At 26.9% G+C, this 27,918-nt stretch overlaps 1 long non-coding RNA gene across 1 annotated transcript; it reads left to right on the forward strand.

The window, feature by feature from the left end:
* Window positions 1–3,241: 3,241 nt before the first annotated feature.
* Window positions 3,242–26,284, forward strand: LOC129960692 (uncharacterized). Its single transcript, XR_008783666.1, has 3 exons — window positions 3,242–3,499; window positions 5,222–5,294; window positions 26,212–26,284. It is a non-coding gene; the product is annotated as an uncharacterized LOC129960692 (long non-coding RNA).
* The last annotated feature ends 1,634 nt before the right edge of the window (window positions 26,285–27,918 follow it).

The following is a 27,918-nucleotide window of genomic DNA, read 5'->3' on the forward strand; positions in this document are numbered from 1 at the left end:
ATTATTTTATTGCTCTTTAAAATAATGATATATTCAGTAATAAGGAAAGTTTAGATACGCTGAATATTTGTTTTGTATATAATCGTCATGCCGTCCTGGTTGTGGAAGAATATAATCATCGTTTTTCGAATCACTAGCATCCTTCTAGTAACTGTGTTTATAGAACGAATTAAATAGCAGGATCATTTCAGTTTATATTTTGGCTAATTTTTCAAATTACTCTTATGCTAATGCACGAAAATTAGTCCAAAACTGAACATTCTAGGACCGACAGTGTAGAATTTATTTCAACGTAATAACTGGCATCCATAAATAATACTCTCAGTCCTTGGATTTTTACAACAGATTCAGGGACAACTACACGATCGATGTCGAGAATGTTGCAGTTGCTCCCAATCATAGGTAAAATTAAAATCCTCAATTATCTGAATATGGTGAAAAAAATCAAACATTTTCAACTTAAAGTAATATAATATTACAATGATGAAAAGAAACATATTCAAATAATACAATATTTATTATCATGAAGGAAAGAAATGTAATCAACGAACATTTCCTTTTTTCGAATAGCGTTCCTTTCAACTTTAAAAAAAAAAAAAAAAAAAAAAAAGAATTTATTTCAAAAAATACTGCATTACACAAAAAAGCAATGTTTTAACTAATAATTTCTCCGTGAAAATTTCTGTCTATAAGTTAATATAATCCTAATAAAAAATACACCTTCAATTCAATGATTACGCATTTTAAGAATACTCAATTCAAACCGATTAGAAATAAACATTACGTTTAATTCAAAAAGAAAAAAATGATGAATCCAGCCTGAAACTTCCTCAAGGATCACCCTCAATCATTAGCGCTCTTTATATACAATGCATCATTTTTTATAGTCTATGTATTTTCTGTAGGTGGTTCAAGGTCACGTTTTCTACCTCGTTACTGGTTGTCTGCGTCGCAACGCTGTGGCAGAAAACAGTGTCTTTTTTCTTCAGTATCTCTCTCTCTCTCTCTCTCTCTCTCTCTCTTTTTTTTTTTTTTTCCTTACCACAGCTGTTAAGGTACTGCCAGCTTAATGTCCTTACTGAAACGTACTGGTGTGGGAAAAAAAAAAAAAAAAAAAAAAAAAAAAAAAAACAAGCTTTGTCGAAACCATGGCAACGGACAAGGAGAAAGGGAGAATAGCAGGGCTAACGAGTTTCCTTTAAACGCCCACAGAAATTACACAGACTATAGTTTGGTTCAGAAAAAAAATTATTTTTAATTGAATTTCATAATTATAGCATTTATGATTAATTTCAATTCAAACCGATATTTAACTCATTAGATGTGGGATTATTCAATTAGAAGTATATAAATACCAAGAAGGATCGCAAAATTTATAATTTCTTTTTCACCAAAACTGATATAATTTCATACAACAAAAGCATACCTGAAACAAATGGTGCTAAATAGTATACGAAAATGCGAAATAATTATTTCCCATATTCGCAATGTTCTCAACCTTTAAACCAGGCTTCTTGGTATCCCAAATTTTAGACTGAATAATTTAAATATATGTTGCCGTAAGTGATGGATCATCCTCTTGAAATTTCAATAAATTTTTAATCAGAAATTCTCCAAAGAAAGAAAGGACACAGAGATTACTATTATCGATTTCACTTGAACAGGATTATTAAAATTTCGCGATTTAGAAAGGGATTTATATTTGTTTAGTAAATATAACATCCCGTTTAGAATTTATCCTATGTATGTTGTTATATGGACATAGGAATTTTGAACCGTAATTAAATGATTAGAACGATACCTCAGGAACACCGCACTTCATAGAGAACTTATTAATATCGAAAATTATATTGTACGGTCTAAATAACTATTTAATGTTACCTAAAAACGAGAGTAATAGGAATATTTGTGAGTTGGACCTCCTATTTTTTCCCCCTCTAAGCAACTCCTTTCCTTTTTTTATGTGTAAAAAAGGAAATAAAATCTTTTCTTGCTCCGGCACGAAAGTTCCTGCTAAATACCAATAGCTATAATCTGACTAGAAAGAAGATTAGAACATTTAGTACGACGACGACGTGATGGGTATTTCGACGGAGCACCTGGACTCGTAGGTCCTTTATCTCCGAAACCTTATAATAATTTTAATAATTTAGTACTAGTATTTATGATTTAAACATGAATATTTAATTGCCTGGATATCTATTGGACTCTGTAAGGGAATATGGTTATTAAGGTAAAAAAAAAAAAAGATAACATGCATAAAAATATATTACTAATTATCATATATAACTGATTAATTTTAATTAGGTATCCATTGCCTGATGTAGGCACGCCTTCGTCGATTCTGTCCGGTCCGGTTAGGTAGTCAAAGGGTTAATGATCACGACTTTCATTAATAGACCTGATAAGGGGATGTACGGTCAATGATCATTAATTTTTACTCTTCCAGGAGGAGTGTTCTGGGTACCTGCTAATATTGATTATTGGAACTGACTGAAACCTTAATCACCTTAAATAATTTAAAATTTATTTAACAAAGAGGGCACTTTAAATTATTTTTCATTTTAAAGTTTTCAAAATTTAGTAATAATTTCGATCTAAATATAATAATATTGTTTTTTATTAATATTTTAACAAACTCTTTCATTGATTATCAACTTAAATATCATTATTATATTAACTATCAATAATAAAATGCTTTGTCAGATTATGGGAATTTGCTACATAAAACAGCTCACACAAATAATTAAGATAAAAAAAATTACTTGATTTCCATTTCAGTTAGCAAGGTCTAATCTCGAACTTTTCAGGAGGTTCGAATTTGCCAAAACAAAGGCGCAAGAAAATTACGTTACCTTAAGAGTCTCTAAATGTTTTATCGGGGCCCAAGGAGACACCTGAATACCCTCATATTCTTAGTGGTTTCTCTGAAATGGTGAAATATGGGAAAAGCAACAAAGGTCGTTATTACTTTTCATAGTTGTAAGGTTCTTATAAGCACTAATAATTTATGGTGAAGTTTGAAACAGCAACTTGAAGAGAATGAGCTAAAAAAATAATAAGTAAATTTATACAAATGTATACGGTACGAAGCAATGAATAATAATAATAATAAAAAAAAAAATAAAAAAAATAAGAAATGAAATATGTAACCAACATTTGTGGTAAAACATAATCATTTCAGGATAGCGAATTGAACTGAAAAAATAAAATACTACTTGTACACAATTACAATTTCAAATTATTTTTATATTTAGCTAAGATGACAGTTATAAATTTTATCTTAGTAATATCTCAGTGATATTAGGATTGGGTTTGCTTAATATTTCTTTCAAAACAGAGTGCGTTAGCCAAAATTGTGGCAATCGTTTGCCATTAAGGTTGGGGATTTAAAGATGAGTTCTTCAATATTGGACTGAGTTTTGATTAACATAGCGAAGAACCTATCGTTTTCGTTATCGAATTACAGAATTGTTTGATTTCATAATGCCATATGAGCGTACGCATATTTTCCCTATTTTTTCCTTTCATTTCCGATGTTAGTTTCAAATGCTCACCAATATATATATATTTCATTTTATTTTTGTTAAAATAAAGTAAACATGATTTGTAAATAGTTATTAATTCATTTCTTGTAGATCACGAGCCTTTCAAAAAGTCATATACAAAGGCAAATAACTTCTTAGAAAATTAATGATAATTTTTGGAATTCTTTTGGGAAATTGTAATTCTTGAATAATGTTTTCTTTTAATGTCAAAATTATGATCTTAAACCAGATATCAGTCAAAATACTAAATGATTTTAAATATGACTGCTTGTTTTCACTATCGCATCTGCCTTGGAATTTCTCATGATAAAATCCCGTTTGCTTCATATTTTTTTCCCTTCTTTATTTTAAAGCTAAAAGATTTTATTCAGTGCACACTCTCTTTTCAATTATTTTTGTTTGGTTTAAAAAGTTTCAGAAAGTGTTAAACTGTATCGAAGATAGAAGTAATGGTACAAAAGTATTTTTGTTTACTTTTGATTTTGTACCATATCCAGCTTTTTTTCTTTTTACTCCATTCTTAATATAACTTATTTATTGATAATAATGTTACTCTCTGAAAGTCTGATTCTTTTTTTTATGTATATATTTTTAAACTATTTAACTATTTTATGTGTATATTATTTAAACTATGTGCAATTATTTAAACTATGTGTATATATTTCTATCTGTTTGACTAAATTCTTTAGGTTAAAGCAAAAGTTTTTTTTTCATATTTCTCTTCAAATGCTCTATAGAGTATTTATATATATACTTACTATTTCTCTTCATAGGCATCAATATTAATTAATGGTTCTTCATTATTATTTCTTTTTCAACTTCATTTTTTGGTCACATTTATGCAGCCCATATATTTTTGATTCTCTTAGACTTTTTTATGATATCCTTTGTTTCATAACAACTTTGTGTCAATTTTTATATGTTTTCTTATATAATAGATCAGAAATAATTAACATGAATTTTAAATTAGAGTACATGCTTTAACTTATATAACTTTTTTTTTTTTTGTTTTTTATCTTTGTTTGTCTTTCATATATTGCAGATTTTTATTTAATTACCACTTTGTGTTCATAATTAAATCAGTTCTAATGCAAGGAATCAGAAAAAAAGTAACATGAATTATAAAGTGGACCTTTCTTCTTAAGTCGAAAAATGTGTCTTGATACAACAAATCATGAACTTATGGTATAAAATCAATGTTTTTTGCTTCTTGACACTTTCTATTTGTATTTTTCATTCTTTATTGCTTGTATATTAGATCTCATTATTCTCATTTTAATATTTAACTTCTAATTGTACAGTTCACTTAAAACGTTTGTATTCTATTTCTTTTCTTTTCAAATATTGGTACATTTCTTTATGTTAGTAAGACTGATTATGTTTCTCATTCCACTATATTCTTTTCTGAGCCTTTTTATAAAATTAAAAACTGAAAATATTGCTTATTTAGCATATAAGGTATTTCAAAATGTAAAGCTTAATTTTTTGGCATATCAAAAAAAGTATGCTCAGTTGCTATTACATTTGAATTTTAATTATATCAAAAATCTCTGTTACATACTAATGTCATTGCAGAATGAAATAATTCTTTATGGCCTAATGTGTTTGTGTTTTACATTTCTTTAACAATACTGCATGTTGAATTTAACCATTTTTTGCATTTTCTTTTATAGGTATGGAAAGTTATGAAAGTTTCTCAGTTGAAATGCAAAGAAGGAGGTAATCTAATCCTAAGACATTAATCAGGTGTGTATATTTTTGTTTGTACTTCCTATTTTCAAGTTTTTTTAAAATTTAATTATCACTTTTTGTTTATATTAAAATGTGTTCTAATTTAAGAGATCAGAAAAAAGTTACATGAATTATAAATTGGACCTTTGTTCATGAATTCGAGAAATGTGTCTTGATATAACAAATCATGAATTTATGGCATAAAATCAATGTTTTTTGCTTCTTGACACTTTATATTTGTATTTTTCATTCTTTATTCTTGTTGCAGCTGCAACAGAATATTAGATCTCATTATTCTCAGTTTAATATTTAACTTCTAATTGTACTGTCACTTAAAGTGTTTGTATTCTATATCTTTTGATTTCAAATGTTGGCGCATTTCTGTGAGTTAGTAAGACTGACTATGTTTCTCATTCGACTATATTCTTTTCTGAACCTTTTTATAAAATTAAAAACTGAAAATATTGCTTTTTTAGCATATAAGGTATTTGAAAATGTAAAGCTTAATTTTTTGGCATATCAAGAAAAGTATGTTCAATTGGTATTACATTTGAATTTTAATTATATCTAAAATCTCTGTTACATAGTAATGTCAATGCAGAATGAAATCTGCTTTCTCTCTGATAAACTTAATAATTAATCTGTATTTCGAAAAACTGAGAAAGGGATTTGAAGTGTAAAATTTTAAGTCTCTGAATTTTTAAAAATAATTATTGATATCCTGATGTGTATGTGTTTTACATTTCTTTAACAATACTGCATGTTGAATTTAAACATTTTTTTCTTTCCTTTCATAGGTATAAAAAGTTATGAAAGGGACTTGGTTGAAATGCAAACTAATTTTAAGACATGAATGAGGTGTGTATATTTTTGTTTGTCTTTCATATTTTCAAGTTTTTTTGTTGAATTACCACTTTGTGTTCATATTTAAATGTGTTCCAATGTAAGGGATGAGAAAAAAGTAACATGAATTATAAATTGGTCCTTTGACCTTGAATTGGAGAAATGTGTCTTGATACAACAAATCATGAATTAATGGCATAAAATCAATGTTTTTTGCTTCTTGACACATTCTATTTGTATTTTTCATTCTTTATTCTTGTTGCAGCTGCAACAGAATATTAGATCTCATTATTCTCAGTTCAATATTTAACTTCTAATTGTACTGTTTACTTAAAATGTTTGTATTCTATATCTTTTGATTTCAAATATTGGAGCATTTCTGTGTGTTAGTAAGACTGAATATGTTTCTCATTCCACTATATTCTTTTCTGAACCTTTTTATAAAATTAAAAACTGAAAATATTGCTTTTTTAGCATATAAGGTATTTGAAAATGTAAAGCTTAATTTTTTGGCATATCAAGAAAAGTATGTTCAGTTGTTATTACATTTGAATTTTAATTATATCTAAAATCTCTGTTACATACTAATGTCAATGCAGAATGAAATCTGCTTTCTCTCTGATAAACTTAATAATTAATCTGTATTTCGAAAAACTGAGAATGGGATTTGATGTGTAAAATTTTAAGTCTCTGAATTTTTAAAAATAATTATTTATGTCCTGATGTGTATGTGTTTTACATTTCTTTAACAATACTGCATGTTGAATTTAAGCATTTTTTTCTTTCCTTTCATAGGTATACAAAGTTATGAAAGGGTCTTGGTTGAAATGCAAACTAATCTTAAGACATGAATGAGGTGTGTATATTTTTGTTTGTCTTTCATATTTTCAAGTTTTTTTATTGAATTACCACTTTGTGTTCATATTTAAATGTGTTCCAATGTAAGGGATGAGAAAAAAGTAACATGAATTATAAATTGGTCCTTTGACCTTGAATTGGAGAAATCTGTCTTGATATAACAAATCATGAATTTATGGCATAAAATCAATGTTTTTTGCTTCTTGACACTTTATATTTGTATTTTTCATTCTTTATTCTTGTTGCAGCTGCAACAGAATATTAGATCTCATTATTCTCAGTTCAATATTTAACTTCTAATTGTACTGTTCACTTAAAATGTTTGTATTCTATATCTTTTGATTTCAAATATTGGAGCATTTCTGTGTGTTAGTAAGACTGAATATGTTTCTCATTCCACTATATTCTTTTCTGAACCTTTTTATAAAATTAAAAACTGAAAATATTGCTTTTTTAGCATATAAGGTATTTGAAAATGTAAAGCTTAATTTTTTGGCATATCAAGAAAAGTATGTTCAGTTGTTATTACATTTGAATTTTAATTATATCTAAAATCTCTGTTACATACTAATGTCAATGCAGAATGAAATCTGCTTTCTCTCTGATAAACTTAATAATTAATCTGTATTTCGAAAAACTGAGAATGGGATTTGATGTGTAAAATTTTAAGTCTCTGAATTTTTAAAAATAATTATTTATGTCCTGATGTGTATGTGTTTTACATTTCTTTAACAATACTGCATGTTGAATTTAAGCATTTTTTTCTTTCCTTTCATAGGTATAAAAAGTTATGAAAGGGTCTTGGTTGAAATGCAAACTAATCTTAAGACATGAATGAGGTGTGTATATTTTTGTTTGTCTTTCATATTTTCAAGTTTTTTTATTGAATTACCACTTTGTGTTCATATTTAAATGTGTTCCAATGTAAGGGATGAGAAAAAAGTACCATGAATTATAAATTGGTCCTTTGACCTTGAATTGGAGAAATCTGTCTTGATATAACAAATCATGAATTTATGGCATAAAATCAATGTTTTTTGCTTCTTGACACTTTATATTTCTATTTTTCATTCTTTATTCTTGTGGCAGCTGCAACGAATATTAGATCTCATTATTCTCAGTTTAATATTTAACTTCTAATTGTACTGTTCACTTAAAATTTTTGTATTCTATATCTTTTGATTTCTAATATTGGAGCATGTCTGTGTGTTAGTAAGGCTGACTATGTTTCTCATTCCACTATATTCTTTTCTGAACCTTTTTATAAAATTAAAATCTGAAAATATTGCTTTTTTAGCATATAAGGTATTTGAAGATGTAAAGCTTAATTTTTTGGCATATCAAGAAAAGTATGTTCAGTTGTTATTACATTTGAATTTTAATTATATCTAAAATCTCTGCTACATACTAATGTCAATGCAGAATGAAATCTGCTTTCTCTCTGATAAACTTAATAATTAATCTGTATTTCGAAAAACTGAGAATGGGATTTGATGTGTAAAATTTTAAGTCTCTGAATTTTTAAAAATAATTATTTATGTCCTGATGTGTATGTGTTTTACATTTCTTTAACAATACTGCATGTTGAATTTAAGCATTTTTTTCTTTCCTTTCATAGGTATAAAAAGTTATGAAAGGGTCTTGGTTGAAATGCAAACTAATCTTAAGACATGAATGAGGTGTGTATATTTTTGTTTGTCTTTCATATTTTCAAGTTTTTTTATTGAATTACCACTTTGTGTTCATATTTAAATGTGTTCCAATGTAAGGGATGAGAAAAAAGTAACATGAATTATAAATTGGTCCTTTGACCTTGAATTGGAGAAATCTGTCTTGATATAACAAATCATGAATTTATGGCATAAAATCAATGTTTTTTGCTTCTTGACACTTTATATTTCTATTTTTCATTCTTTATTCTTGTGGCAGCTGCAACGAATATTAGATCTCATTATTCTCAGTTTAATATTTAACCTAATTGTACTGTTCACTTAAAATTTTTGTATTCTATATCTTTTGATTTCAAATATTGGAGCATGTCTGTGTGTTAGTAAGGCTGACTATGTTTCTCATTCCACTATATTCTTTTCTGAACCTTTTTATAAAATTAAAATCTGAAAATATTGCTTTTTTAGCATATAAGGTATTTGAAGATGTAAAGCTTAATTTTTTGGCATATCAAGAAAAGTATGTTCAGTGGTTATTACATTTGAATTTTAATTATATCTAAAATCTCTGTTACATAGTAATGTCAATGCAGAATGAAATCTGCTTTCTCTCTGATAAACTTAATAATTAATCTGTATTTCGAAAAACTGAGAATGGGATTTGATGTGTAAATTTTTAAGTCTCTGAATTTTTAAAAATAATTATTTATGTCCTGATGTGTATGTGTTTTACATTTCTTTAACAATACTGCATGTTGAATTTAAGCATTTTTTTCTTTCCTTTCATAGGTATAAAAAGTTATGAAAGGGTCTTGGTTGAAATGCAAACTAATCTTAAGACATGAATGAGGTGTGTATATTTTTGTTTGTCTTTCATATTTTCAAGTTTTTTTGTTGAATTACCACTTTGTGTTCATATTTAAATGTGTTTCAATGTAAGGGATGAGAAAAAAGTAACATGAATTATAAATTGGTCCTTTGACCTTGAATTGGAGAAATCTGTCTTGATATAACAAATCATGAATTTATGGCATAAAATCAATGTTTTTTGCTTCTTGACACTTTATATTTGTATTTTTCATTCTTTATTCTTGTTGCAGCTGCAACAGAATATTAAATCTCATTATTCTCAGTTTAATATTTAACTTCTAATTGTACTGTCACTTAAAGTGTTTGTATTCTATATCTTTTGATTTCAAATGTTGGCGCCTTTCTGTGAGTTAGTAAGACTGACTATGTTTCTCATTCGACTATATTCTTTTCTGAACCTTTTTATAAAATTAAAATCTGAAAATATTGCTTTTTTAGCATATAAGGTATTTGAAAATGTAAAGCTTAATTTTTTGGCATATCAAGAAAAGTATGTTCAGTTGTTATTACATTTGAATTTTAATTATATCTAAAATCTCTGTTACATACTAATGTCAATGCAGAATGAAATCTGCTTTCTCTCTGATAAACTTAATAATTAATCTGTATTTCGAAAAACTGAGAATGGGATTTGATGTGTAAAATTTTAAGTCTCTGAATTTTTAAAAATAATTATTTATGTCCTGATGTGTATGTGTTTTACATTTCTTTAACAATACTGCATGTTGAATTTAAGCATTTTTTTCTTTCCTTTCATAGGTATAAAAAGTTATGAAAGGGTCTTGGTTGAAATGCAAAATAATCTTAAGACATGAATGAGGTGTGTATATTTTTGTTTGTCTTTCATATTTTCAAGTTTTTTTATTGAATTACCACTTTGTGTTCATATTTAAATGTGTTCCAATGTAAGGGATGAGAAAAAAGTACCATGAATTATAAATTGGTCCTTTGACCTTGAATTGGAGAAATCTGTCTTGATATAACAAATCATGAATTTATGGCATAAAATCAATGTTTTTTGCTTCTTGACACTTTATATTTCAATTTTTCATTCTTTATTCTTGTGGCAGCTGCAACGAATATTAGATCTCATTATTCTCAGTTTAATATTTAACTTCTAATTGTACTGTTCACTTAAAATTTTTGTATTCTATATCTTTTGATTTCAAATATTGGAGCATGTCTGTGTGTTAGTAAGGCTGACTATGTTTCTCATTCCACTATATTCTTTTCTGAACCTTTTTATAAAATTAAAATCTGAAAATATTGCTTTTTTAGCATATAAGGTATTTGAAAATGTAAAGCTTAATTTTTTGGCATATCAAGAAAAGTATGTTCAATTGGTATTACATTTGAATTTTAATTATATCTAAAATCTCTGTTACATAGTAATGTCAATGCAGAATGAAATCTGCTTTCTCTCTGATAAACTTAATAATTAATCTGTATTTCGAAAAACTGAGAAAGGGATTTGAAGTGTAAAATTTTAAGTCTCTGAATTTTTAAAAATAATTATTGATATCCTGATGTGTATGTGTTTTACATTTCTTTAACAATACTGCATGTTGAATTTAAACATTTTTTTCTTTCCTTTCATAGGTATAAAAAGTTATGAAAGGGACTTGGTTGAAATGCAAACTAATTTTAAGACATGAATGAGGTGTGTATATTTTTGTTTGTCTTTCATATTTTCAAGTTTTTTTGTTGAATTACCACTTTGTGTTCATATTTAAATGTGTTCCAATGTAAGGGATGAGAAAAAAGTAACATGAATTATAAATTGGTCCTTTGACCTTGAATTGGAGAAATGTGTCTTGATACAACAAATCATGAATTAATGGCTTAAAATCAATGTTTTTTGCTTCTTGACACATTCTATTTGTATTTTTCATTCTTTATTCTTGTTGCAGCTGCAACAGAATATTAGATCTCATTATTCTCAGTTCAATATTTAACTTCTAATTGTACTGTTTACTTAAAATGTTTGTATTCTATATCTTTTGATTTCAAATATTGGAGCATTTCTGTGTGTTAGTAAGACTGAATATGTTTCTCATTCCACTATATTCTTTTCTGAACCTTTTTATAAAATTAAAAACTGAAAATATTGCTTTTTTAGCATATAAGGTATTTGAAAATGTAAAGCTTAATTTTTTGGCATATCAAGAAAAGTGTGTTCAATTGGTATTACATTTGAATTTTAATTATATCTAAAATCTCTGTTACATAGTAATGTCAATGCAGAATGAAATCTGCTTTCTCTCTGATAAACTTAATAATTAATCTGTATTTCGAAAAACTGAGAAAGGGATTTGAAGTGTAAAATTTTAAGTCTCTGAATTTTTAAAAATAATTATTGATATCCTGATGTGTATGTGTTTTACATTTCTTTAACAATACTGCATGTTGAATTTAAACATTTTTTTCTTTCCTTTCATAGGTATAAAAATTTATGAAAGGGACTTGGTTGAAATGCAAACTAATTTTAAGACATGAATGAGGTGTGTATATTTTTGTTTGTCTTTCATATTTTCAAGTTTTTTTGTTGAATTACCACTTTGTGTTCATATTTAAATGTGTTCCAATGTAAGGGATGAGAAAAAAGTAACATGAATTATAAATTGGTCCTTTGACCTTGAATTGGAGAAATGTGTCTTGATACAACAAATCATGAATTAATGGCTTAAAATCAATTTTTTTTGCTTCTTGACACATTCTATTTGTATTTTTCATTCTTTATTCTTGTTGCAGCTGCAACAGAATATTAGATCTCATTATTCTCAGTTCAATATTTAACTTCTAATTGTACTGTTTACTTAAAATGTTTGTATTCTATATCTTTTGATTTCAAATATTGGAGCATTTCTGTGTGTTAGTAAGACTGAATATGTTTCTCATTCCACTATATTCTTTTCTGAACCTTTTTATAAAATTAAAAACTGAAAATATTGCTTTTTTAGCATATAAGGTATTTGAAAATGTAAAGCTTAATTTTTTGGCATATCAAGAAAAGTATGTTCAGTTGTTATTACATTTGAATTTTAATTATATCTAAAATCTCTGTTACATACTAATGTCAATGCAGAATGAAATCTGCTTTCTCTCTGATAAACTTAATAATTAATCTGTATTTCGAAAAACTGAGAATGGGATTTGATGTGTAAAATTTTAAGTCTCTGAATTTTTAAAAATAATTATTTATGTCCTGATGTGTATGTGTTTTACATTTCTTTAACAATACTGCATGTTGAATTTAAGCATTTTTTTCTTTCCTTTCATAGGTATAAAAAGTTATGAAAGGGTCTTGGTTGAAATGCAAACTAATCTTAAGACATGAATGAGGTGTGTATATTTTTGTTTGTCTTTCATATTTTCAAGTTTTTTTATTGAATTACCACTTTGTGTTCATATTTAAATGTGTTCCAATGTAAGGGATGAGAAAAAAGTAACATGAATTATAAATTGGTCCTTTGACCTTGAATTGGAGAAATCTGTCTTGATATAACAAATCATGAATTTATGGCATAAAATCAATGTTTTTTGCTTCTTGACACTTTATATTTCTATTTTTCATTCTTTATTCTTGTGGCAGCTGCAACGAATATTAGATCTCATTATTCTCAGTTTAATATTTAACCTAATTGTACTGTTCACTTAAAATTTTTGTATTCTATATCTTTTGATTTCAAATATTGGAGCATGTCTGTGTGTTAGTAAGGCTGACTATGTTTCTCATTCCACTATATTCTTTTCTGAACCTTTTTATAAAATTAAAATCTGAAAATATTGCTTTTTTAGCATATAAGGTATTTGAAGATGTAAAGCTTAATTTTTTGGCATATCAAGAAAAGTATGTTCAGTGGTTATTACATTTGAATTTTAATTATATCTAAAATCTCTGTTACATAGTAATGTCAATGCAGAATGAAATCTGCTTTCTCTCTGATAAACTTAATAATTAATCTGTATTTCGAAAAACTGAGAATGGGATTTGATGTGTAAATTTTTAAGTCTCTGAATTTTTAAAAATAATTATTTATGTCCTGATGTGTATGTGTTTTACATTTCTTTAACAATACTGCATGTTGAATTTAAGCATTTTTTTCTTTCCTTTCATAGGTATAAAAAGTTATGAAAGGGTCTTGGTTGAAATGCAAACTAATCTTAAGACATGAATGAGGTGTGTATATTTTTGTTTGTCTTTCATATTTTCAAGTTTTTTTGTTGAATTACCACTTTGTGTTCATATTTAAATGTGTTTCAATGTAAGGGATGAGAAAAAAGTAACATGAATTATAAATTGGTCCTTTGACCTTGAATTGGAGAAATCTGTCTTGATATAACAAATCATGAATTTATGGCATAAAATCAATGTTTTTTGCTTCTTGACACTTTATATTTGTATTTTTCATTCTTTATTCTTGTTGCAGCTGCAACAGAATATTAAATCTCATTATTCTCAGTTTAATATTTAACTTCTAATTGTACTGTCACTTAAAGTGTTTGTATTCTATATCTTTTGATTTCAAATGTTGGCGCCTTTCTGTGAGTTAGTAAGACTGACTATGTTTCTCATTCGACTATATTCTTTTCTGAACCTTTTTATAAAATTAAAATCTGAAAATATTGCTTTTTTAGCATATAAGGTATTTGAAAATGTAAAGCTTAATTTTTTGGCATATCAAGAAAAGTATGTTCAGTTGTTATTACATTTGAATTTTAATTATATCTAAAATCTCTGTTACATACTAATGTCAATGCAGAATGAAATCTGCTTTCTCTCTGATAAACTTAATAATTAATCTGTATTTCGAAAAACTGAGAATGGGATTTGATGTGTAAAATTTTAAGTCTCTGAATTTTTAAAAATAATTATTTATGTCCTGATGTGTATGTGTTTTACATTTCTTTAACAATACTGCATGTTGAATTTAAGCATTTTTTTCTTTCCTTTCATAGGTATAAAAAGTTATGAAAGGGTCTTGGTTGAAATGCAAAATAATCTTAAGACATGAATGAGGTGTGTATATTTTTGTTTGTCTTTCATATTTTCAAGTTTTTTTATTGAATTACCACTTTGTGTTCATATTTAAATGTGTTCCAATGTAAGGGATGAGAAAAAAGTACCATGAATTATAAATTGGTCCTTTGACCTTGAATTGGAGAAATCTGTCTTGATATAACAAATCATGAATTTATGGCATAAAATCAATGTTTTTTGCTTCTTGACACTTTATATTTCTATTTTTCATTCTTTATTCTTGTGGCAGCTGCAACGAATATTAGATCTCATTATTCTCAGTTTAATATTTAACTTCTAATTGTACTGTTCACTTAAAATTTTTGTATTCTATATCTTTTGATTTCAAATATTGGAGCATGTCTGTGTGTTAGTAAGGCTGACTATGTTTCTCATTCCACTATATTCTTTTCTGAACCTTTTTATAAAATTAAAATCTGAAAATATTGCTTTTTTAGCATATAAGGTATTTGAAGATGTAAAGCTTAATTTTTTGGCATATCAAGAAAAGTATGTTCAGTTGTTATTACATTTGAATTTTAATTATATCTAAAATCTCTGTTACATAGTAATGTCAATGCAGAATGAAATCTGCTTTCTCTCTGATAAACTTAATAATTAATCTGTATTTCGAAAAACTGAGAATGGGATTTGATGTGTAAATTTTTAAGTCTCTGAATTTTTAAAAATAATTATTTATGTCCTGATGTGTATGTGTTTTACATTTCTTTAACAATACTGCATGTTGAATATAAGCATTTTTTTCTTTCCTTTCATAGGTATAAAAAGTTATGAAAGGGTCTTGGTTGAAATGCAAACTAATCTTAAGACATGAATGAGGTGTGTATATTTTTGTTTGTCTTTCATATTTTCAAGTTTTTTTATTGAATTACCACTTTGTGTTCATATTTAAATGTGTTCCAATGTAAGGGATGAGAAAAAAGTAACATGAATTATAAATTGGTCCTTTGACCTTGAATTGGAGAAATCTGTCTTGATATAACAAATCGTGAATTTATGGCATAAAATCAATGTTTTTTGCTTCTTGACACTTTATATTTGTATTTTTCATTCTTTATTCTTGTTGCAGCTGCAACAGAATATTAAATCTCATTATTCTCAGTTTAATATTTAACTTCTAATTGTACTGTCACTTAAAGTGTTTGTATTCTATATCTTTTGATTTCAAATGTTGGCGCCTTTCTGTGAGTTAGTAAGACTGACTATGTTTCTCATTCGACTATATTCTTTTCTGAACCTTTTTATAAAATTAAAATCTGAAAATATTGCTTTTTTAGCATATAAGGTATTTGAAAATGTAAAGCTTAATTTTTTGGCATATCAAGAAAAGAATGTTCAGTTGTTATTACATTTGAATTTTAATTATATCTAAAATCTCTGTTACATAGTAATGTCAATGCAGAATGAAATCTGCTTTCTCTCTGATAAACTTAATAATTAATCTGTATTTCGAAAAACTGAGAATGGGATTTGATGTGTAAATTTTTAAGTCTCTGAATTTTTAAAAATAATTATTTATGTCCTGATGTGTATGTGTTTTACATTTCTTTAACAATACTGCATGTTGAATTTAAACATTTTTTTTCTTTCCTTTCATAGGTATAAAAAGTTATGAAAGGGACTTGGTTGAAATGCAAACTAATCTTAAGACATGAATGAGGTGTGTATATTTTTGTTTGTCTTTCATATTTTCAAGTTTTTTTATTGAATTACCACTTTGTGTTCATATTTAAATGTGTTCCAATGTAAGCTATGAAAAAAAAGTAACATGAATTACAAATTGGTCCTTTGACCTTGAATTGGAGAAATGTGTCTTGATACAACAAATCATGAATTTATGGCATAAAATCAATGTTTTTTGCTTCTTGACACTTTCTATTTGTATTTTTCATTCTTTATTCTTGTTGCAACTGCAACAGAATATTAGATCTCATTATTCTCAGTTTAATATTGTACTTCTAATTGTACTTTTTACTTAAAATGTTGGCAATAAAGAAAATATTTCTAAGTCTATTTGTTTTTATTTCAAATTTTCAATCATACCTTTGCGATATTAAGGCAAATTGTGTTTCTTCTTTGAGTACATTTTTTCTCCGTTTTTTGAAATTTAAAAACAGAAAATATTTATTCTTATACTGCTTAATATTAAAAAATGTAAAGTGTTATTGGGAGATTAAGAAAAGCTTGACAAATTGTTATTACAATTTGAATTTGAATTTTTGCTATAATCTCAGTTTTATTCTGATATTAATTTTTAATATTGATGTAAATTATTTATGTTTCTTAGTATCGTATAAAATATAACAGACAAATCCATTAAAATAGAGAATATACGAATTTAAATATTTGGCAAAGCAAAATTTAAATGAAGCCATATTTGCAGTATTATAAGAATATTTAGTCTTCAAGTATTAAAATCACTCATCATGCTAAAATAAAAGGAAATTATATTAATTTGCAAATAATATCTTAAATATTCATAGAACTTTTAAACAAATGTTGAAATAAAAAGGCAGAATGTAATTGACGTCAATAATTAAAAACTGAAATGTGTCTTGAATATCAATTTTTTATTCCAACAAGTAAGTGAATTTTGCTTGAACTTGTTTCATTTGACACAATTTCAAATGAATATGTAATCTACATAAAGAGAAAACTTTATATTGCAATTGAATCAAACTTAATTTTCAAAACAAAAATTAAAAACTAATGAAGTTTTGACACCATATGAACAATAAATGAGATCATCAAGGATGTGTAATTTAAATCAATAATTGTAAAATGAAAATGTGTGTTGAACATGAGTTTTTATTCCAAGATCAAATGATTATGTAATCTGCATAGAGAGAAATTTTATATTGCAATGGAATGAAGTTGAATTTTAGTGGAATTAAAAACTAAACATGATTTGACACCAAATGAACAATTAAGGAGACATTCACTGAAAATGTGTTATATAATAATTAAGTAAATTATCTTTGATATGTGGTATCTGTTGAAATGTACTAAAGAAACAAGCTTATTGTGCTAAAAATTAAATATTCCAAATTCTTAGTAAATCAAAATTAAACAGATTTTAAAACATTAGGCCAATCTGTTGATCTAGGAGCAAAATCAATCAGATAGTTTAAGTTTTTAGTGGCATAAAGTCCAATTTAATATTCATGTAGATCATTTATGATACTTGGTATCATATAAAATGTGACAAATAATCAAATCCATTAAAAAAAGAGAGGATTTAACAAAGCAAAAATAAACAGCTATGAAATGTAAAAAAAAAAAAGCGTCTTATTAATAAAAATTAGACTCATCATGCTGTAAATAAAATGAAATTATAGTAATTTACAAATAATTTCTTAAATATTCACACAATTATTAAACAGTTGTGTAAATAAAATGCAGAATGTAATTTTTGTCAATAATTGAAAAATGAAAGTGTGTATTGAACAGTTTTTATTTCAAGTTCAGATGAATATGTAATCTATGTAGAGAGATATCTTTATGTTGCAATAGAATAAAGCTGAATTTTAGCGAAATTAAAAACCAAGCACGATTTGACACCAAATGAACAATAAATGAAAGATTTAGTTATGATGTGTGACATAATAATTAAGTATGTTTTATGGTATTGACAAGATGTAAAAAGAAATAGGATTATGGTGCAAAAAAAAAATCTAATTCGTAGTAAATCAAAACTGAACAGATTTTTATAAAATACCTCTCGTCTTTTAGCTTCTTTTAGAGAAGTACTGAAATTCAACTTACTTCAATGCCGATATTCTTCTGAGTCTTAATGGTATTCAGATGTAATTTTTATGCATTTTCCTATACATCTGACTTTGAATTATGAAAGAAGAAATATACTATATTTTGCGCATACACATTAAATTTTTTTCTTTCTGAAAAATAAAAGTCAGGATTATGTGGTCAAAGATGGATAGCAACGACATCATTGAGCTGACGGAAGAATATAGAAAGAACTCCGGAACAACTTGTGGAAATGTATTCTTTACCGCTGCAAGAAGTTGCAGAGGATATTTGATCTATAAAGAAGAATATAATAGCTTCAACAGAACAGCAGCTTTCCAGTGAAATAAGGGAGATACCGAAAGCTACTATCTTATCACCCTGATAAGGTAGTAGCTATACAGACTCCTAATTAATTTACGAATAATGCTGTGCATCACTTTCGACAAGTTTCGAAGCGTATCATAAGACAAATGTCTTTAGACAGATTTCTTGTAATAAAAGCCATGCCTTAAAAATAGTAATTTATATAATAATAATTTTTTTTTTCTGGAATGGAATAAATTGTCCTATTTTACATGGTTTTCTCTGGATTTTTTTTTTTTTTCCCCGGTTTGCACACAACGAGGATGTAGCATTCTTTCGAGTAAGATTATGCAATGAATTACGCTTATTACGCAAGATACCACGGTACATGTTTCTTTAAATATATAAACAATATTCACAAAGTATTGATCAAATAAGTGATTTGACAATGATTTAAGACAATGAAGGAAAAAAAAGAGACAAGTTAATTAACAAATTCGGACTGTGTATCTTCAACTGAATGTTAATTTTCACTTTGAAAAGCAATGTCCGGAATTTTTAATCGTCTTGATTTTTTTGTTTTTCTTTTGCTGTTGTTGTTGTTCTTTGTCTTAAATTATTTTTCACCCTCTTTCCTGTTTTAAAATTATTCATCATGATCCATTGCAGAATTAGAGCAAAGAGACATGCATCTGTTAGCAGCAGGAGAGCAGCGTAAAGTAGAAGCAAACATTCTGATGAGAAATTAGATCAACATTAACTAATTATAAATTGCACTTTCAGCATTTTAGACGAATTCGCGATGAAAACGGATGCAATGTAAATATTGTATTATTACCTTTAAAATGTCAAGTATTAGAGTACTATTTGAAATTTCAATGGTAATTTGCAAGATATAAAAAATTAAACAATAAATTTATTAAATAATTTTGCTCAAAATATAGAAAAGAAAATTTTAATATTTTTTATTTATTCCTTTTTCTTGTGATCAGAAAGCAGATTTCTTATGATTTTCGAAAAAAAAAGAAATATATCATTTACAGGCAGGAATATATTACATTCTACACACTTCCCTAAAAGCATTCATATCTTCCTCGTAATGAGACATATATTTCAAATAGTGCCGCACACTTGTGCCGCCATCCATGAAATGAAAATAACGCTTTGTGAAACTGGACTATAATAATCCAGTGGATCTCAAAATATTTCTATTAATGCTCTATGCCATGAGAAAAATGAGGAGATTTAAGAGTCTCTTCAATAAATAAAGGGTATAGAAATTAGTCAAGTAATAACTTAAAAGAAATTTTAATTAAAAAATTCTATAAACATTACATTCTTTAAGTAAACATGGGTTCCTCACATACAAGCAAGGGAACCGCACACAGACTGAAGAAAAACTCCGGAAATACTCTGTTTCCGGTGTCAGGGGTTGCCAGAATGTTCGCTTATGGCAGAGATCTGTCATCCCATCCGGTGATGCATAACAATGCTGGTGCTACAAGGGTTAATATAAAAGTGTCTTAGTAGAGTTGCATTTAGTAACATATTCAGACAAAGAATCCGCAAAATATTTAATTTCATTCTTCTAAACAGAGCATTTAAAAATAATTCTTTCCTTTTAACTTCAATAATTTTAATCCTTAAGTCTCTTTAAAACTGAAATTGCGTAATACTATTAAGCAGCCTCGGCAGATCAGATCCATGAAACGAGTTTGTGAACTGAAAATTACAAACAACCCAGTCCTTTTTATTATTATTATTTATTTATCGAGACGAACTTAAGAGTTAGAATTGATAAACTATTTTTTTTATTCCTCTAAATGACGAATTTTCAAAATGCAGTTGAACATTTTGATTTGTCTTTTAAGCGTAAAATTTGCATGTGCGTACGTATATATACACACACACAAACAAATGCAATTTTATGGGATATCAATGAATATATATATATATTCAATGATGTCCCACGAAAAGTGAAATTAGTTTTATTTTCCTAAATACTAACTGTTGGAGAAAATTACGTTTCTTTCATTCATCTATCCACGCACAGTTTTATATGCAAAATTTGCAGAGATATGCTCATTTTTAATTTTAGAAGGACTAATCGGCAATTTCAATGAAAACGTTTGTTTCTGAAACATTTATTCAAGAAATAAAAATTGTCACAGTTGATTATTTTTCTAGTAGTACATCATCCAACTATCATAACCTAGAAGAAATTTACTAATAATGCATAAGATTGCTCATTATAATTAGTCGTTAGTTGCAACTTTGATTCTATAAAAAAAAATAAAATAAATAAATAAAAAAAAAGGTGGGAAAACTTGAGAAACTGAATATTTAATACATATCGAAGAAGCACTAGAAAGCCGTCTAGGAAAGTAAAATTATTTTATTGCTCTTTAAAATAATGATATATTCAGTAATAAGGAAAGTTTAGATACGCTGAATATTTGTTTTGTATATAATCGTCATGCCGTCCTGGTTGTGGAAGAATATAATCATCGTTTTTCGAATCACTAGCATCCTTCTAGTAACTGTGTTTATAGAACGAATTAAATAGCAGGATCATTTCAGTTTATATTTTGGCTAATTTTTCAAATTACTCTTATGCTAATGCACGAAAATTAGTCCAAAACTGAACATTCTAGGACCGACAGTGTAGAATTTATTTCAACGTAATAACTGGCATCCATAAATAATACTCTCAGTCCTTGGATTTTTACAACAGATTCAGGGACAACTACACGATCGATGTCGAGAATGTTGCAGTTGCTCCCAATCATAGGTAAAATTAAAATCCTCAATTATCTGAATATGGTGAAAAAAATCAAACATTTTCAACTTAAAGTAATATAATATTACAATGATGAAAAGAAACATATTCAAATAATACAATATTTATTATCATGAAGGAAAGAAATGTAATCAACGAACATTTCCTTTTTTCGAATAGCGTTCCTTTCAACTTTAAAAAAAAAAAAAAAAAAAAAAAAGAATTTATTTCAAAAAATACTGCATTACACAAAAAAGCAATGTTTTAACTAATAATTTCTCCGTGAAAATTTCTGTCTATAAGTTAATATAATCCTAATAAAAAATACACCTTCAATTCAATGATTACGCATTTTAAGAATACTCAATTCAAACCGATTAGAAATAAACATTACGTTTAATTCAAAAAGAAAAAAATGATGAATCCAGCCTGAAACTTCCTCAAGGATCACCCTCAATCATTAGCGCTCTTTATATACAATGCATCATTTTTTATAGTCTATGTATTTTCTGTAGGTGGTTCAAGGTCACGTTTTCTACCTCGTTACTGGTTGTCTGCGTCGCAACGCTGTGGCAGAAAACAGTGTCTTTTTTCTTCAGTATCTCTCTCTCTCTCTCTCTCTCTCTTTTTTTTTTTTTTTTTTCCTTACCACAGCTGTTAAGGTACTGCCAGCTTAATGTCCTTACTGAAACGTACTGGTGTGGGAAAAAAAAAAAAAAAAAAAAAAAAAAAAACAAGCTTTGTCGAAACCATGGCAACGGACAAGGAGAAAGGGAGAATAGCAGGGCTAACGAGTTTCCTTTAAACGCCCACAGAAATTACACAGACTATAGTTTGGTTCAGAAAAAAAATTATTTTTAATTGAATTTCATAATTATAGCATTTATGATTAATTTCAATTCAAACCGATATTTAACTCATTAGATGTGGGATTATTCAATTAGAAGTATATAAATACCAAGAAGGATCGCAAAATTTATAATTTCTTTTTCACCAAAACTGATATAATTTCATACAACAAAAGCATACCTGAAACAAATGGTGCTAAATAGTATACGAAAATGCGAAATAATTATTTCCCATATTCGCAATGTTCTCAACCTTTAAACCAGGCTTCTTGGTATCCCAAATTTTAGACTGAATAATTTAAATATATGTTGCCGTAAGTGATGGATCATCCTCTTGAAATTTCAATAAATTTTTAATCAGAAATTCTCCAAAGAAAGAAAGGACACAGAGATTACTATTATCGATTTCACTTGAACAGGATTATTAAAATTTCGCGATTTAGAAAGGGATTTATATTTGTTTAGTAAATATAACATCCCGTTTAGAATTTATCCTATGTATGTTGTTATATGGACATAGGAATTTTGAACCGTAATTAAATGATTAGAACGATACCTCAGGAACACCGCACTTCATAGAGAACTTATTAATATCGAAAATTATATTGTACGGTCTAAATAACTATTTAATGTTACCTAAAAACGAGAGTAATAGGAATATTTGTGAGTTGGACCTCCTATTTTTTCCCCCTCTAAGCAACTCCTTTCCTTTTTTTATGTGTAAAAAAGGAAATAAAATCTTTTCTTGCTCCGGCACGAAAGTTCCTGCTAAATACCAATAGCTATAATCTGACTAGAAAGAAGATTAGAACATTTAGTACGACGACGACGTGATGGGTATTTCGACGGAGCACCTGGACTCGTAGGTCCTTTATCTCCGAAACCTTATAATAATTTTAATAATTTAGTACTAGTATTTATGATTTAAACATGAATATTTAATTGCCTGGATATCTATTGGACTCTGTAAGGGAATATGGTTATTAAGGTAAAAAAAAAAAAAGATAACATGCATAAAAATATATTACTAATTATCATATATAACTGATTAATTTTAATTAGGTATCCATTGCCTGATGTAGGCACGCCTTCGTCGATTCTGTCCGGTCCGGTTAGGTAGTCAAAGGGTTAATGATCACGACTTTCATTAATAGACCTGATAAGGGGATGTACGGTCAATGATCATTAATTTTTACTCTTCCAGGAGGAGTGTTCTGGGTACCTGCTAATATTGATTATTGGAACTGACTGAAACCTTAATCACCTTAAATAATTTAAAATTTATTTAACAAAGAGGGCACTTTAAATTATTTTTCATTTTAAAGTTTTCAAAATTTAGTAATAATTTCGATCTAAATATAATAATATTGTTTTTTATTAATATTTTAACAAACTCTTTCATTGATTATCAACTTAAATATCATTATTATATTAACTATCAATAATAAAATGCTTTGTCAGATTATGGGAATTTGCTACATAAAACAGCTCACACAAATAATTAAGATAAAAAAAATTACTTGATTTCCATTTCAGTTAGCAAGGTCTAATCTCGAACTTTTCAGGAGGTTCGAATTTGCCAAAACAAAGGCGCAAGAAAATTACGTTACCTTAAGAGTCTCTAAATGTTTTATCGGGGCCCAAGGAGACACCTGAATACCCTCATATTCTTAGTGGTTTCTCTGAAATGGTGAAATATGGGAAAAGCAACAAAGGTCGTTATTACTTTTCATAGTTGTAAGGTTCTTATAAGCACTAATAATTTATGGTGAAGTTTGAAACAGCAACTTGAAGAGAATGAGCTAAAAAAATAATAAGTAAATTTATACAAATGTATACGGTACGAAGCAATGAATAATAATAATAATAAAAAAAAAAATAAAAAAAATAAGAAATGAAATATGTAACCAACATTTGTGGTAAAACATAATCATTTCAGGATAGCGAATTGAACTGAAAAAATAAAATACTACTTGTACACAATTACAATTTCAAATTATTTTTATATTTAGCTAAGATGACAGTTATAAATTTTATCTTAGTAATATCTCAGTGATATTAGGATTGGGTTTGCTTAATATTTCTTTCAAAACAGAGTGCGTTAGCCAAAATTGTGGCAATCGTTTGCCATTAAGGTTGGGGATTTAAAGATGAGTTCTTCAATATTGGACTGAGTTTTGATTAACATAGCGAAGAACCTATCGTTTTCGTTATCGAATTACAGAATTGTTTGATTTCATAATGCCATATGAGCGTACGCATATTTTCCCTATTTTTTCCTTTCATTTCCGATGTTAGTTTCAAATGCTCACCAATATATATATATTTCATTTTATTTTTGTTAAAATAAAGTAAACATGATTTGTAAATAGTTATTAATTCATTTCTTGTAGATCACGAGCCTTTCAAAAAGTCATATACAAAGGCAAATAACTTCTTAGAAAATTAATGATAATTTTTGGAATTCTTTTGGGAAATTGTAATTCTTGAATAATGTTTTCTTTTAATGTCAAAATTATGATCTTAAACCAGATATCAGTCAAAATACTAAATGATTTTAAATATGACTGCTTGTTTTCACTATCGCATCTGCCTTGGAATTTCTCATGATAAAATCCCGTTTGCTTCATATTTTTTTCCCTTCTTTATTTTAAAGCTAAAAGATTTTATTCAGTGCACACTCTCTTTTCAATTATTTTTGTTTGGTTTAAAAAGTTTCAGAAAGTGTTAAACTGTATCGAAGATAGAAGTAATGGTACAAAAGTATTTTTGTTTACTTTTGATTTTGTACCATATCCAGCTTTTTTTCTTTTTACTCCATTCTTAATATAACTTATTTATTGATAATAATGTTACTCTCTGAAAGTCTGATTCTTTTTTTTATGTATATATTTTTAAACTATTTAACTATTTTATGTGTATATTATTTAAACTATGTGCAATTATTTAAACTATGTGTATATATTTCTATCTGTTTGACTAAATTCTTTAGGTTAAAGCAAAAGTTTTTTTTCATATTTCTCTTCAAATGCTCTATAGAGTATTTATATATATACTTACTATTTCTCTTCATAGGCATCAATATTAATTAATGGTTCTTCATTATTATTTCTTTTTCAACTTCATTTTTTGGTCACATTTATGCAGCCCATATATTTTTGATTCTCTTAGACTTTTTTATGATATCCTTTGTTTCATAACAACTTTGTGTCAATTTTTATATGTTTTCTTATATAATAGATCAGAAATAATTAACATGAATTTTAAATTAGAGTACATGCTTTAACTTATATAACTTTTTTTTTTTGTTTTTTATCTTTGTTTGTCTTTCATATATTGCAGATTTTTATTTAATTACCACTTTGTGTTCATAATTAAATCAGTTCTAATGCAAGGAATCAGAAAAAAAGTAACATGAATTATAAAGTGGACCTTTCTTCTTAAGTCGAAAAATGTGTCTTGATACAACAAATCATGAACTTATGGTATAAAATCAATGTTTTTTGCTTCTTGACACTTTCTATTTGTATTTTTCATTCTTTATTGCTTGTATATTAGATCTCATTATTCTCATTTTAATATTTAACTTCTAATTGTACAGTTCACTTAAAACGTTTGTATTCTATTTCTTTTCTTTTCAAATATTGGTACATTTCTTTATGTTAGTAAGACTGATTATGTTTCTCATTCCACTATATTCTTTTCTGAGCCTTTTTATAAAATTAAAAACTGAAAATATTGCTTATTTAGCATATAAGGTATTTCAAAATGTAAAGCTTAATTTTTTGGCATATCAAAAAAAGTATGCTCAGTTGCTATTACATTTGAATTTTAATTATATCAAAAATCTCTGTTACATACTAATGTCATTGCAGAATGAAATAATTCTTTATGGCCTAATGTGTTTGTGTTTTACATTTCTTTAACAATACTGCATGTTGAATTTAACCATTTTTTGCATTTTCTTTTATAGGTATGGAAAGTTATGAAAGTTTCTCAGTTGAAATGCAAAGAAGGAGGTAATCTAATCCTAAGACATTAATCAGGTGTGTATATTTTTGTTTGTACTTCCTATTTTCAAGTTTTTTTAAAATTTAATTATCACTTTTTGTTTATATTAAAATGTGTTCTAATTTAAGAGATCAGAAAAAAGTTACATGAATTATAAATTGGACCTTTGTTCATGAATTCGAGAAATGTGTCTTGATATAACAAATCATGAATTTATGGCATAAAATCAATGTTTTTTGCTTCTTGACACTTTATATTTGTATTTTTCATTCTTTATTCTTGTTGCAGCTGCAACAGAATATTAGATCTCATTATTCTCAGTTTAATATTTAACTTCTAATTGTACTGTCACTTAAAGTGTTTGTATTCTATATCTTTTGATTTCAAATGTTGGCGCATTTCTGTGAGTTAGTAAGACTGACTATGTTTCTCATTCGACTATATTCTTTTCTGAACCTTTTTATAAAATTAAAAACTGAAAATATTGCTTTTTTAGCATATAAGGTATTTGAAAATGTAAAGCTTAATTTTTTGGCATATCAAGAAAAGTATGTTCAATTGGTATTACATTTGAATTTTAATTATATCTAAAATCTCTGTTACATAGTAATGTCAATGCAGAATGAAATCTGCTTTCTCTCTGATAAACTTAATAATTAATCTGTATTTCGAAAAACTGAGAAAGGGATTTGAAGTGTAAAATTTTAAGTCTCTGAATTTTTAAAAATAATTATTGATATCCTGATGTGTATGTGTTTTACATTTCTTTAACAATACTGCATGTTGAATTTAAACATTTTTTTCTTTCCTTTCATAGGTATAAAAAGTTATGAAAGGGACTTGGTTGAAATGCAAACTAATTTTAAGACATGAATGAGGTGTGTATATTTTTGTTTGTCTTTCATATTTTCAAGTTTTTTTGTTGAATTACCACTTTGTGTTCATATTTAAATGTGTTCCAATGTAAGGGATGAGAAAAAAGTAACATGAATTATAAATTGGTCCTTTGACCTTGAATTGGAGAAATGTGTCTTGATACAACAAATCATGAATTAATGGCATAAAATCAATGTTTTTTGCTTCTTGACACATTCTATTTGTATTTTTCATTCTTTATTCTTGTTGCAGCTGCAACAGAATATTAGATCTCATTATTCTCAGTTCAATATTTAACTTCTAATTGTACTGTTTACTTAAAATGTTTGTATTCTATATCTTTTGATTTCAAATATTGGAGCATTTCTGTGTGTTAGTAAGACTGAATATGTTTCTCATTCCACTATATTCTTTTCTGAACCTTTTTATAAAATTAAAAACTGAAAATATTGCTTTTTTAGCATATAAGGTATTTGAAAATGTAAAGCTTAATTTTTTGGCATATCAAGAAAAGTATGTTCAGTTGTTATTACATTTGAATTTTAATTATATCTAAAATCTCTGTTACATACTAATGTCAATGCAGAATGAAATCTGCTTTCTCTCTGATAAACTTAATAATTAATCTGTATTTCGAAAAACTGAGAATGGGATTTGATGTGTAAAATTTTAAGTCTCTGAATTTTTAAAAATAATTATTTATGTCCTGATGTGTATGTGTTTTACATTTCTTTAACAATACTGCATGTTGAATTTAATCATTTTTTTCTTTCCTTTCATAGGTATACAAAGT

The sequence above is a fragment of the Argiope bruennichi genome, chromosome X2, assembly GCF_947563725.1.
Source record: "Argiope bruennichi chromosome X2, qqArgBrue1.1, whole genome shotgun sequence".
Classification (NCBI taxonomy): Eukaryota; Metazoa; Arthropoda; class Arachnida; order Araneae; family Araneidae; genus Argiope; species Argiope bruennichi.